Below are 9,261 nucleotides of genomic sequence, written 5' to 3'. Positions count from 1 at the left end.
CAGATAAAGTAGCCTTTTGATTTGATGCATTAGCATCAAGTTTAAGATATATTGATTATGTTTTTGTGAAGCAAAAACTGATCAGAATGGTTTTTGTTTTTGTGAACCAAAAATTGAGCACAATCTAAATGCAGTTTTGCTTGCTGAAGCCTAAATGCACTCCCACATAACCAAACAACATAGACTAAAAGCACAAAACTATTAAGACCAAAACGATGGGATTCTCTTTCTTAGTCAGTGACGTATATAACAACGACATGGTCATTGACATGCAATATGACCTGGCCAGTGACATGCGATTGACAGTTACATGATCAGTGACATGTTTATGACTGTGACATAGCCAGTGACTTGAGGTTAACAGTGATTTGGCTGTGTCACTTACTTGAGCTGACCAGGTTAACAATGATTTGGCCAGTGACTTTGCCGATGACTAAAGGTTAACAGTGACTTGGCCAGTGGCTTTGCCAGTGACTTGAGGTTAACAGTGACTTGTCCATGGATTGACAGTGACATGGTCAGTGACTTAGTTAGTGACATGTGATTAACAGTGACTTGGCTGTTAACTTGTGACTTGGCTACTGACAGTTACTTGGTTAGTGACATGGTCAGTTACTTAGTTAGTGACATGTTCATGATTGTGACATGGCTATTAACGTGTGACTTGGCTACTGACAGTTACTTGGTTAGTGACATGGTCAGTTACTTGGTTAGTGACATGTGATTAACAGTGACTTGGCTATTAACTTGTGACTTGACTACTGACAGTTACTCGGTTAGTGACATGGTCAGTTACTTAGTTAGTGACATGGTCAGTTACTTAGTTAGTGACATGGTCAGTTACTTGGTTAGTGACATGTGATTAACAGTGACTTGGCTATTAACTTATGACTTGGCTACTGACAGTTACTTGGTTAGTGACATGGTCAGTTACTTAGTTAGTGACATGTCCAGTCAAAAGGATTTGGAAAAACCCATCCGCTTCCTTGGTCAGAAGATCAAGTCCTTGGGAAAGATTATGTGCCTTCCTTTCTAAATCTGAAGTAGAATTCTTGAATGCTTCTTCTTCTGCGAGGGCCACGTCATCTTGGATCATAGGATACAAGTGCTTCACAATACCATCAACTGCTTCCAGCTCTTTCAGTACCGTAACTCTACCACTAGAAAGTACATTTCTAATTTCCCCATTTACATTACTCTGTAAGTCATTAAATGCTTGTGCCCACATATATGTCTCGACAACATTCAAATCTAACAACTTGCTTGCAGAACCAGAAAAGGCTGCGGCAAAGACACTACAAACAGATACTGTCAACACCTTCACTCCATACATAGCACGCATTAAAAGTTTCCCTTTTGCTGAGTTCTTAACCTTTGGTAGATCCAGTGATTCCACAAGCTTGTCCAAAATGGTGCTACAGTTCTCAACCCTGGGGTTCTTTGAAGCAATATGATTCTTCCAGTCATCAACTGAAGAACGGGCACGAATAAATTGCTTCGAAGAGGCTGAATTCAAATTATGCAACACAAACTGAAGAAACAAATGCCCCTGGTTTAAGTGTGCGATCTCAGAGCTGAAGACAATGCATATATCGAGCAACTTTACACTGATCTCCAAGTACACATCAATCCACTTCTCATCCCAAGCACTCACGGGAAGATCAATCTCAGCTATAAGAGTTTTTATGTCATTACGAGTTCCACAAAGCGACTCCATTGCCAATTTCATCCATGCTAAGGACATCATTGTTATCTTTTGGGTTGAGCTTTCTCAACCTCCCAGCCAATGTTTCCTCAAAAGTGTTCAGCAGTGCAGAAAGGTTCGGAGTCATTTGAGAACCCTTCGGCGAAATCATCTGGAAAGGATTTACAAAATGGAAGAAAGGTCGGTGCGGGACCTGTGGACGACTCATTACTAGTATTCACTGCAAGAAGAAATAAACATGATGTTGCAAATCAGCTACCAAACACGACCAACTCAAAGACCACAAGAACATTTACAAAACTAGTAATCCAGAAGACAACAACAAAAAAAATGATTTACTAAGCAAAATTTCACAACCTTCCTCTTAATTCCAGGAGATATAATAATTATCAAATAATAATTATGGCTAATTGATAATACATGAACAGGAAAATAGATAAACTGGAAGCCACAGTTTGTCTCTTACATTCTTAATATCCACCAATATGCAGACTACTCAAAGTTCAAACAATTTTACCCATATAAGATGAGTTATTCACATTCTTAATCAGCAACCTTAATAACTAGAACACAAAACATGGTAGGTTATTTCACAAATTCCATTTCCTATGGAGACCATCAGAAATCGAAGGCCACACCATTCATGAGCTAATTAGCAGGATGTAGATATGTGATGCATACAAGCGGAGAAATCAATAGGCATATGTATATTCATTTACCTGCCAAGAATTCTCTTCAAAAGCAATCATCTTTTGTCCAATCAATACCCATCCAAAATCACCTTCCAGCGCTAAACAAGTTCTAGCATATATGCAGAGGACTGCACTAAACATCAATTTATCAAACAATTTTGTGAAATGCACAATTACGAAGAAGCATGGAAATAGAATTGATTCAAACAGTGGAGGCCAACCTTCTTTACAGCCAATCTATGCAACTTGGGAACCTCTTCAAGCAATGGAGCCTTGGTCCGGCGAATCTTGGCAGTCAGAGCACCTGCAGATGCCATACTTTTTTCTTTTGAAGCAATCTCCTCTTTCTGCAGATTAAGATTACTCAAATTTCAGTCTCAATTTGAAAAATAGGACCAAATAATAACTAAAATTCTACTCAATTTCATCCACCTACATCCAGATATGACATTATCGCGTTTCAACTTCACGAACTTTTCCGGAAACCAAACAGAGATCAAATAAAGAGAATCGAGAGAGACTGAGAAAGAGACCGAACCTGAAGAGCAGCTTCAATGTCGGACTCGACGGCGGAGTAGAGGCGAGCGAAGGCATCGGCTGTCACTCCCCAAATTTTGAATAAAGGAATTCAAATCCGAAACGCGAGAACAAACAATCACAAGAAGACTTTTAGAAAAATTTTCAAATAAATTAAGCAACTACACAAATTGAGCTCACAATGTCAATACCAACTCGTTCTTTAGAGTCACATATTATATTACAGATAGTTTACAAATCAAACTGAATGACAATTCAATAAGTAAACACACCTACCACAACTCAGTACACAGCGGAAGACTAAAACCAAAGCATCATACTACGTCCAAGCTACAGTAGCAACATCACCTCAGCTTCGACGACGATTAATCAATAATCTAACCTACACAAAAACCCCTACACCATAGAAATAGTGCACTGGGAATGAACAAAACAAACCCGGTAAGCTTTTCAGCCCGTATGAGTAAACTCAATTAAAGTGACTCACGTCACTCATGCTTATAGTTCCTTAATTCGTGAGACAATTAAAGCATTAACATTTAATTCCACAAAAACATGCTTTCACTATCTCAGTCTAACAAAATCAATAAGCAATCATCAGAACACAAACGTCAAGTGCATAATAATCAATATCATGCTCAATCATTTCAACCCACTAACACCCACATACTCTGTCTCTCAAATCATTTTATCTCTTTTCCCACAAACTCCAATTACACAAATAACTCCAAATATGTTAACATTTTACGTCCCCACAATCTAACAGATCACCATTCATTTGCCTCAACGGCACAACCACGAAATCATACTAATTGTCTCACAATAACAACCAACTACCAACCTTAGGGCATCACAACTCAGTTTACCTCACTCCAAATCTCACAACACCACTGTACTCACAACAATCATTAAGTAAAATCAGTAATCCCTGCATATAAACTTAGTTCAGGAGATCACACTAAAACAACCAAAAGAAATCATATAAATCCCTACATAGAATTAGTTCAGGAATTTACATTAAAACAAACAAAGAAATTATATAAATCCCTGCATATAATTAGCTCAAGAATTTACATTAAAATTAAACAAAAGAATGCATAGTGAAAATAGATAAAGAAGTCAAACAACTCACTCTAAAGTCGATGATCACCCATCAACTCCCAATAAATCATCTCACAATGACTCATTTTCAAACCCGACAACCTTACCTCATAAGGTTAACATGCGTCACCAAGTGACAAAATCATATTATTTTCAAATCACAATTTAATATGAAATTCAAGTCCCTCCTTGGACAATTAAAAGAAGAATACACCCCAAATTCTCTTTTAAAACAAGTACTCATGAGTTGCAAGTAACCTACTTGTTACCCATCATGACATACAATGGCGGACAGACTAGAGCTCTAACTGATCGTATCCACAAACCCGGCCAAAGGCGTGAAGTCCCGATTTTTCCACCCATGATCACATTTCGTGACCCACGATTCTCGACTCGTAAGTCTTTGGACCCGCGGTATAAATACCAAAACATTAAAGGAGTCACAATGGACCCAAAATGTTACACGAATCCAAAATGAAAGATTCTCCGTAATTGATCCCTATCAATTACTCCCGGTACAAGACCCATATTTAAACAAACCACCCGCGAACTAAAATGTTCCTCAAATACACAAATCACAACGCTTTTCAAAACAAATCGAAATCAACATTTCCACAATCATTTGTTTTCCAAAAGCCACAACTTAAAACAATAAAAAGCATCATTTCATGCATATTGTTTCAAAATTCACAAACCACCAAAACATATATATTTCACGTAAATATATATATACGTAGTCATCCGCTCAGGAATGCATACTAATACCAACTATAGTTTGCAGTTAACTAAATAACTCTCAAAACAATATGGTGAACCCTTTCGTGAATGAACATCGTGAGATTACTCACCTCCAATCCAGCTGCGTCTTCTATCAATCAAAATCACAATAATAAACATGCTCGTCAACTCAAATTGTCAAGTACCTAATCGAGTACGGTCTTTGCTTAGCAAACGAAACACGAAATAAACTTAAACGACTATCCAACGGTCGGCTTCTAAAATAAAGATGATCCAACGGACGGATCAAATTTAAATGATGATCCAACGGTCGGATCTTCGCCCATGACCACACAAAGTCATCGGGACAGTCATACGATCAACATAATAAAACTACAAGTCCATCAGACGGTCTAATCTTCACAGATCACAAATCGAACGATCAAAATCGATCGAAATGTAAAAATTCATAATTTAATCATATGATCTCCAAAATTCACATGATATATATCGTAATGATCGTATAAACATGTAGAACATAAAAATGGGCAGAAACTGCCCTTGGGCCCCCGGAAGTGGCCGGAAAAGGCCGCCGGAGTTAGAGGCAGAGCCGCCGTCGACCACCGCCAAAAGCGTCGGGTCTAGGCTACTCCTCTTCGTTTCATCGATCTGAGAAACTTTCATAACTAGCACGAAGTCAGAAAATGAGTGGAAGTGGTCGAATTACCTAAAACAGTCCGGTTTGGCCAGAATTTCTCCAGTTTTCCGATGAGGCTCCGTTCAACGTGAAATCGATCGCTTCAGGTCCAGTCCTTCTTGGTGCTTTTTCAGAAAGTTGAGGCGAGTTCAACAAGCGAAGAACCTCGAGTTTTGGTGGCCTGAGCTTGGAGAAATCGCAGCTGGTTCGTTTTCGGGCTCGGATCGGTTTCGAGCTCCACCGCTGCGTAGCCGCCTCGAGAAAGTAAACAGTGACCACCAGTCGACTCACAGGAAGGAGGCGAGTCTATCTGGGCTTGGTTTCACCTTAAACGATGGCTGGAGCTGTGAGAAAATGGCCGCAGAAGTTATGCTCTGTTTTCGGTTTCGGGGGAGAGGAGAGAGAGAGATTAGGGCCGGCTGCCAAAAATGGAAACTGGCACTTTTGGAAAATTTCCAAAAATAGTTAGGTATTTATACCCGAAATGGAAACTTTTCCAAACACGATAACTTCTTCATACGAACTCTGATTTTTGCGTTCTGGATATGCCCGAACTCGTATCGATGAGCTCTACAACTTCCATGAAGGAAGTTTCCTCAAATTCCATACGTATAAAAAGTCAACTTCGTAACCCCCCCTAAAATGTGCATTTCGAATAATTAATCGCCCGAAAATAACTTCACTCCACCCTCGAACCATGAAATCATACTAACGAACACTTTATTAATTCAACGAAATTCCAAGACATTAATAACGAATTTCCGGGGTCTTACATCGGCACCGGAGACGTTAGAGTCTTTCTACTTGTAGATGTCGTATCGGTCGTACTTGTTGCAGATCGCGGCGAAGGCCTCGTTCCCAGAGACGTTAGTCCTTCCAACCTTGCCGACGACGACATGTTTTGGCGGATCACGGCAGAAGAAACCGATCAAAATTGTTTGAGATCTCGAGAGAGCGAAAGAGAAAAGAACCGTGACCTTTTTCTCTGAGGAATTTTATCTCCGATCTCTGGTTCAACCTGAGAAAAGTGTAGAAGATAATGCAGTGAGATTAACAGAGAGGAAATAGAAGAAAGATCACGAGGAAGTAGATATTAAGATTCTCTCACAGAGCTTCTCCAAGCATGTATTACTAATAATAGGAATAGGAATCCAAGCATGTAAGGGCAGAATAGGAATCAAAAAAATTAAAAACTGACATTTTTTAACATCATTCTATTATTAATAAGGACTAAATTAATATTACTAACAATTCATACGGGACCTTTTTATCAAGAGGGAAACTAGATGACTTTTTTTATCATTTCACACTCTAATGTGACCTTTTCCATCATTTCTCTTTTTTTTTTTTTACTTTTATAGCACATGATGCATGATGCATGATTCAGATTTTTTAATTTTTATATAAAAAGAAAAATAAATTATTGCGAGACACAAAGCCAAGTACTATTTGCTTGTGAAAAATATAATTTTGCAATATCATCCTCATAACATTTCGACAAAAGAAGTGAGGAATCGAAAACAAGTGATGTCACTAGTATTGTCCTTTTAGGTTGGGCACATGATTGAGATTTTGAACCCGACCCGTCTCTAAAGTCGCAAAATCAATATAAATCGTTGTTTAGAGTAATCGTTGTACAAAAGTTTATTCTAAGAGCAATATGGTATCTGTTGGCACATATTGTTCTCATTTCTTCATGGCATGGTTGGAGGACTCTGATCTTCGATATGATGTTACTCTTCTTTATGCTTCTTAAAAACAACAAAACATAAGAAGTAGTTATAGTTTGAAAGATAGTTCGTAATGTAAATTAACATAATTTTTTTTTAAAAGGTTTTCACTAAAACTTGCATATGGTTGGGTTGCATTTTGGGAGTGAGCTGAAAAAACTAATTGTTAATGCTCATGCTTGTAAGTTGTAACTAATAACCTAAGTACCTAACAACAAATTAACCTGGCCATGGTTGCCAGTTGTTTCAGTGGCCTCAACCATCCTTTTTTTTTTTTTTTTCCTTTTTGCATCAATCAACGCTTTAACATTGTTGTGTACAGGATATGGTTGTGGGCGGGACGTACACATCCCCAACACAATTGAATTTGCAATGTCGGAAGTTCTGAACAAACCAGAAGTGTTACAAAAATTCCAGCAAGAATTAGAAGCAGTAGTTGGCAAAAACAGCGTTGTAGAAGAGTCTCACATTCACAAGCTACCGTACTTATATGCTGTGATGAAAGAAACACTGCGTTTGCACCCAGCCCTGCGTCTATTAGTCCCACATTGCCCAAGTGAGACATGTACTGTGGGGGTTATACCATTCCAAAGGGGTCTAGGATTTTTGTTAATGTTTGGGCTATACATAGAGACCCTTCTAGTTGGGAAAACCCATTGGAGTTTGATCCAACTAGATTCTTAATTGGATAGTAAATGGGATTACAGTGGGAGTGACTTCAAGTATTTTCCTTTTGGGTCCGGGAGAAGAATATGTGCAGGGATAGCATTGGCTGACCGGATGGTGAAGCATTCGCTTGCTACACTGCTGCATTCTTTTGATTGGAAATTGCCACAGGGTGAGAAGTTGGATCTTTCGGAGAAGTTTGGTATTGTATTGAAGAAGAAGATATCTTTGGTTGGCATCCCAACTCCAAGGTTATCCGATCCAGCACTCTATGAGTAGCCGACAAAGTGCTTCACTGTTAGGGTTAATTTGGGCCTAAGACCTTACATATTTCTACTCATGATGTACTGAATCTACTTTGGTGATTGGAGCAAATTATACTTTATACTAAAAAGCAAATTCTAAATCACTGTTCATTAATACTTAATAAATACTGATTGGATGATTCTTCCCATGTATGTTGCAAGATTTAGCTCTATCTTTTTCTCTACCCCGCATTGCTGCGAGGTCTTAAGACTTCCTACGTAGCATCAGGTCATGCCAAAGCAATAAGTGGTTTATGTGTATAACTACGGTAATCTATCCCCTAATTATACTCTATACTAAAAGGCAAATCCTAAAACACTGTTTACTAATAATATTCAATAAATAGGATGATTTGCAAGATTTACGTTTTTATCTTGTATTTGTAGCAAGTGTTGTAGTCAATCTTCAAGCTATATGCAATTTTCCTCTGTACATTTCCCACTCTTGCAGAAAAGAAATACTTAGTGAGTTACAAACATTGTTTCCCATGACTTCTCTACTTCGTAGTCCATCAAGAGCTACCAAAACTTAAAAACTTCCGTTCAAATTCTCTCTCTCTCTCTCTCTCTCTCTCTCTCTCTCTCTCTCTCTCTCTCTCTCTCTCTCTCTCTCTCTCTCTCTCTCTCTCTCTCTCTCTCTCTCTCTCTCTCTCTCTCTCTCTCTCTCTCTCTCTCTCTCTCGGGGAAAAAACCATTTCGTTCTTAACCACTATGATTGTAATCCCAGCCAAGCCAAACAATTAAGGCAAAAATCAACCTCGCAACAGGGGACAGACGGCCCGGGGGGAGGGGAGGGTGAGGGGTTGTTAGCAACTAGTCTTACTTTAAGAAGAAGAAGAAGATGATGATGATTGTATAATATAGAAAGTTCAAGACTTGATTTTTAATTGTTGGTTTCAAGAGCTGCATTGTATGTATTGGTAATCAGGTTACTTAAATGAAATCTCTTATTATTGTTTTCTAATATGAGTGTGATATATTGTCGTCTTTCCCTATAAAAGAAATTAACGAATTTGATGAAACTTATTTTACCGACTAAAAGAAAAAAAGATAAACATTAATAGATCGATAATATATTTCAGCAAGATAACCATTAGTAAATAATTTCTTA

General features: G+C 38.3%; 3 pseudogenes; 1 reads left to right on the top strand and 2 right to left on the bottom strand.

Annotated features, from left to right (window-relative positions):
• Positions 1 to 934: 934 nt before the first annotated feature.
• On the bottom strand, positions 935 to 1,922 carry LOC112177556 (annotated as a pseudogene).
• Positions 1,923 to 2,113: 191 nt separating this feature from the next.
• On the bottom strand, positions 2,114 to 7,411 carry LOC121050623 (annotated as a pseudogene).
• A 126-nt stretch (positions 7,412 to 7,537) lies between these two features.
• Positions 7,538 to 8,239, top strand: LOC112180429 (annotated as a pseudogene).
• The last annotated feature ends 1,022 nt before the right edge of the window (positions 8,240 to 9,261 follow it).

Source organism: Rosa chinensis, chromosome 7 (genome assembly GCF_002994745.2).
Source record: "Rosa chinensis cultivar Old Blush chromosome 7, RchiOBHm-V2, whole genome shotgun sequence".
In the NCBI taxonomy this organism is placed as follows: domain Eukaryota; kingdom Viridiplantae; phylum Streptophyta; class Magnoliopsida; order Rosales; family Rosaceae; genus Rosa; species Rosa chinensis.
Note: the sequence above shows the minus strand (reverse complement) of the source record. Positions and strands in the feature narration are given on the sequence as shown.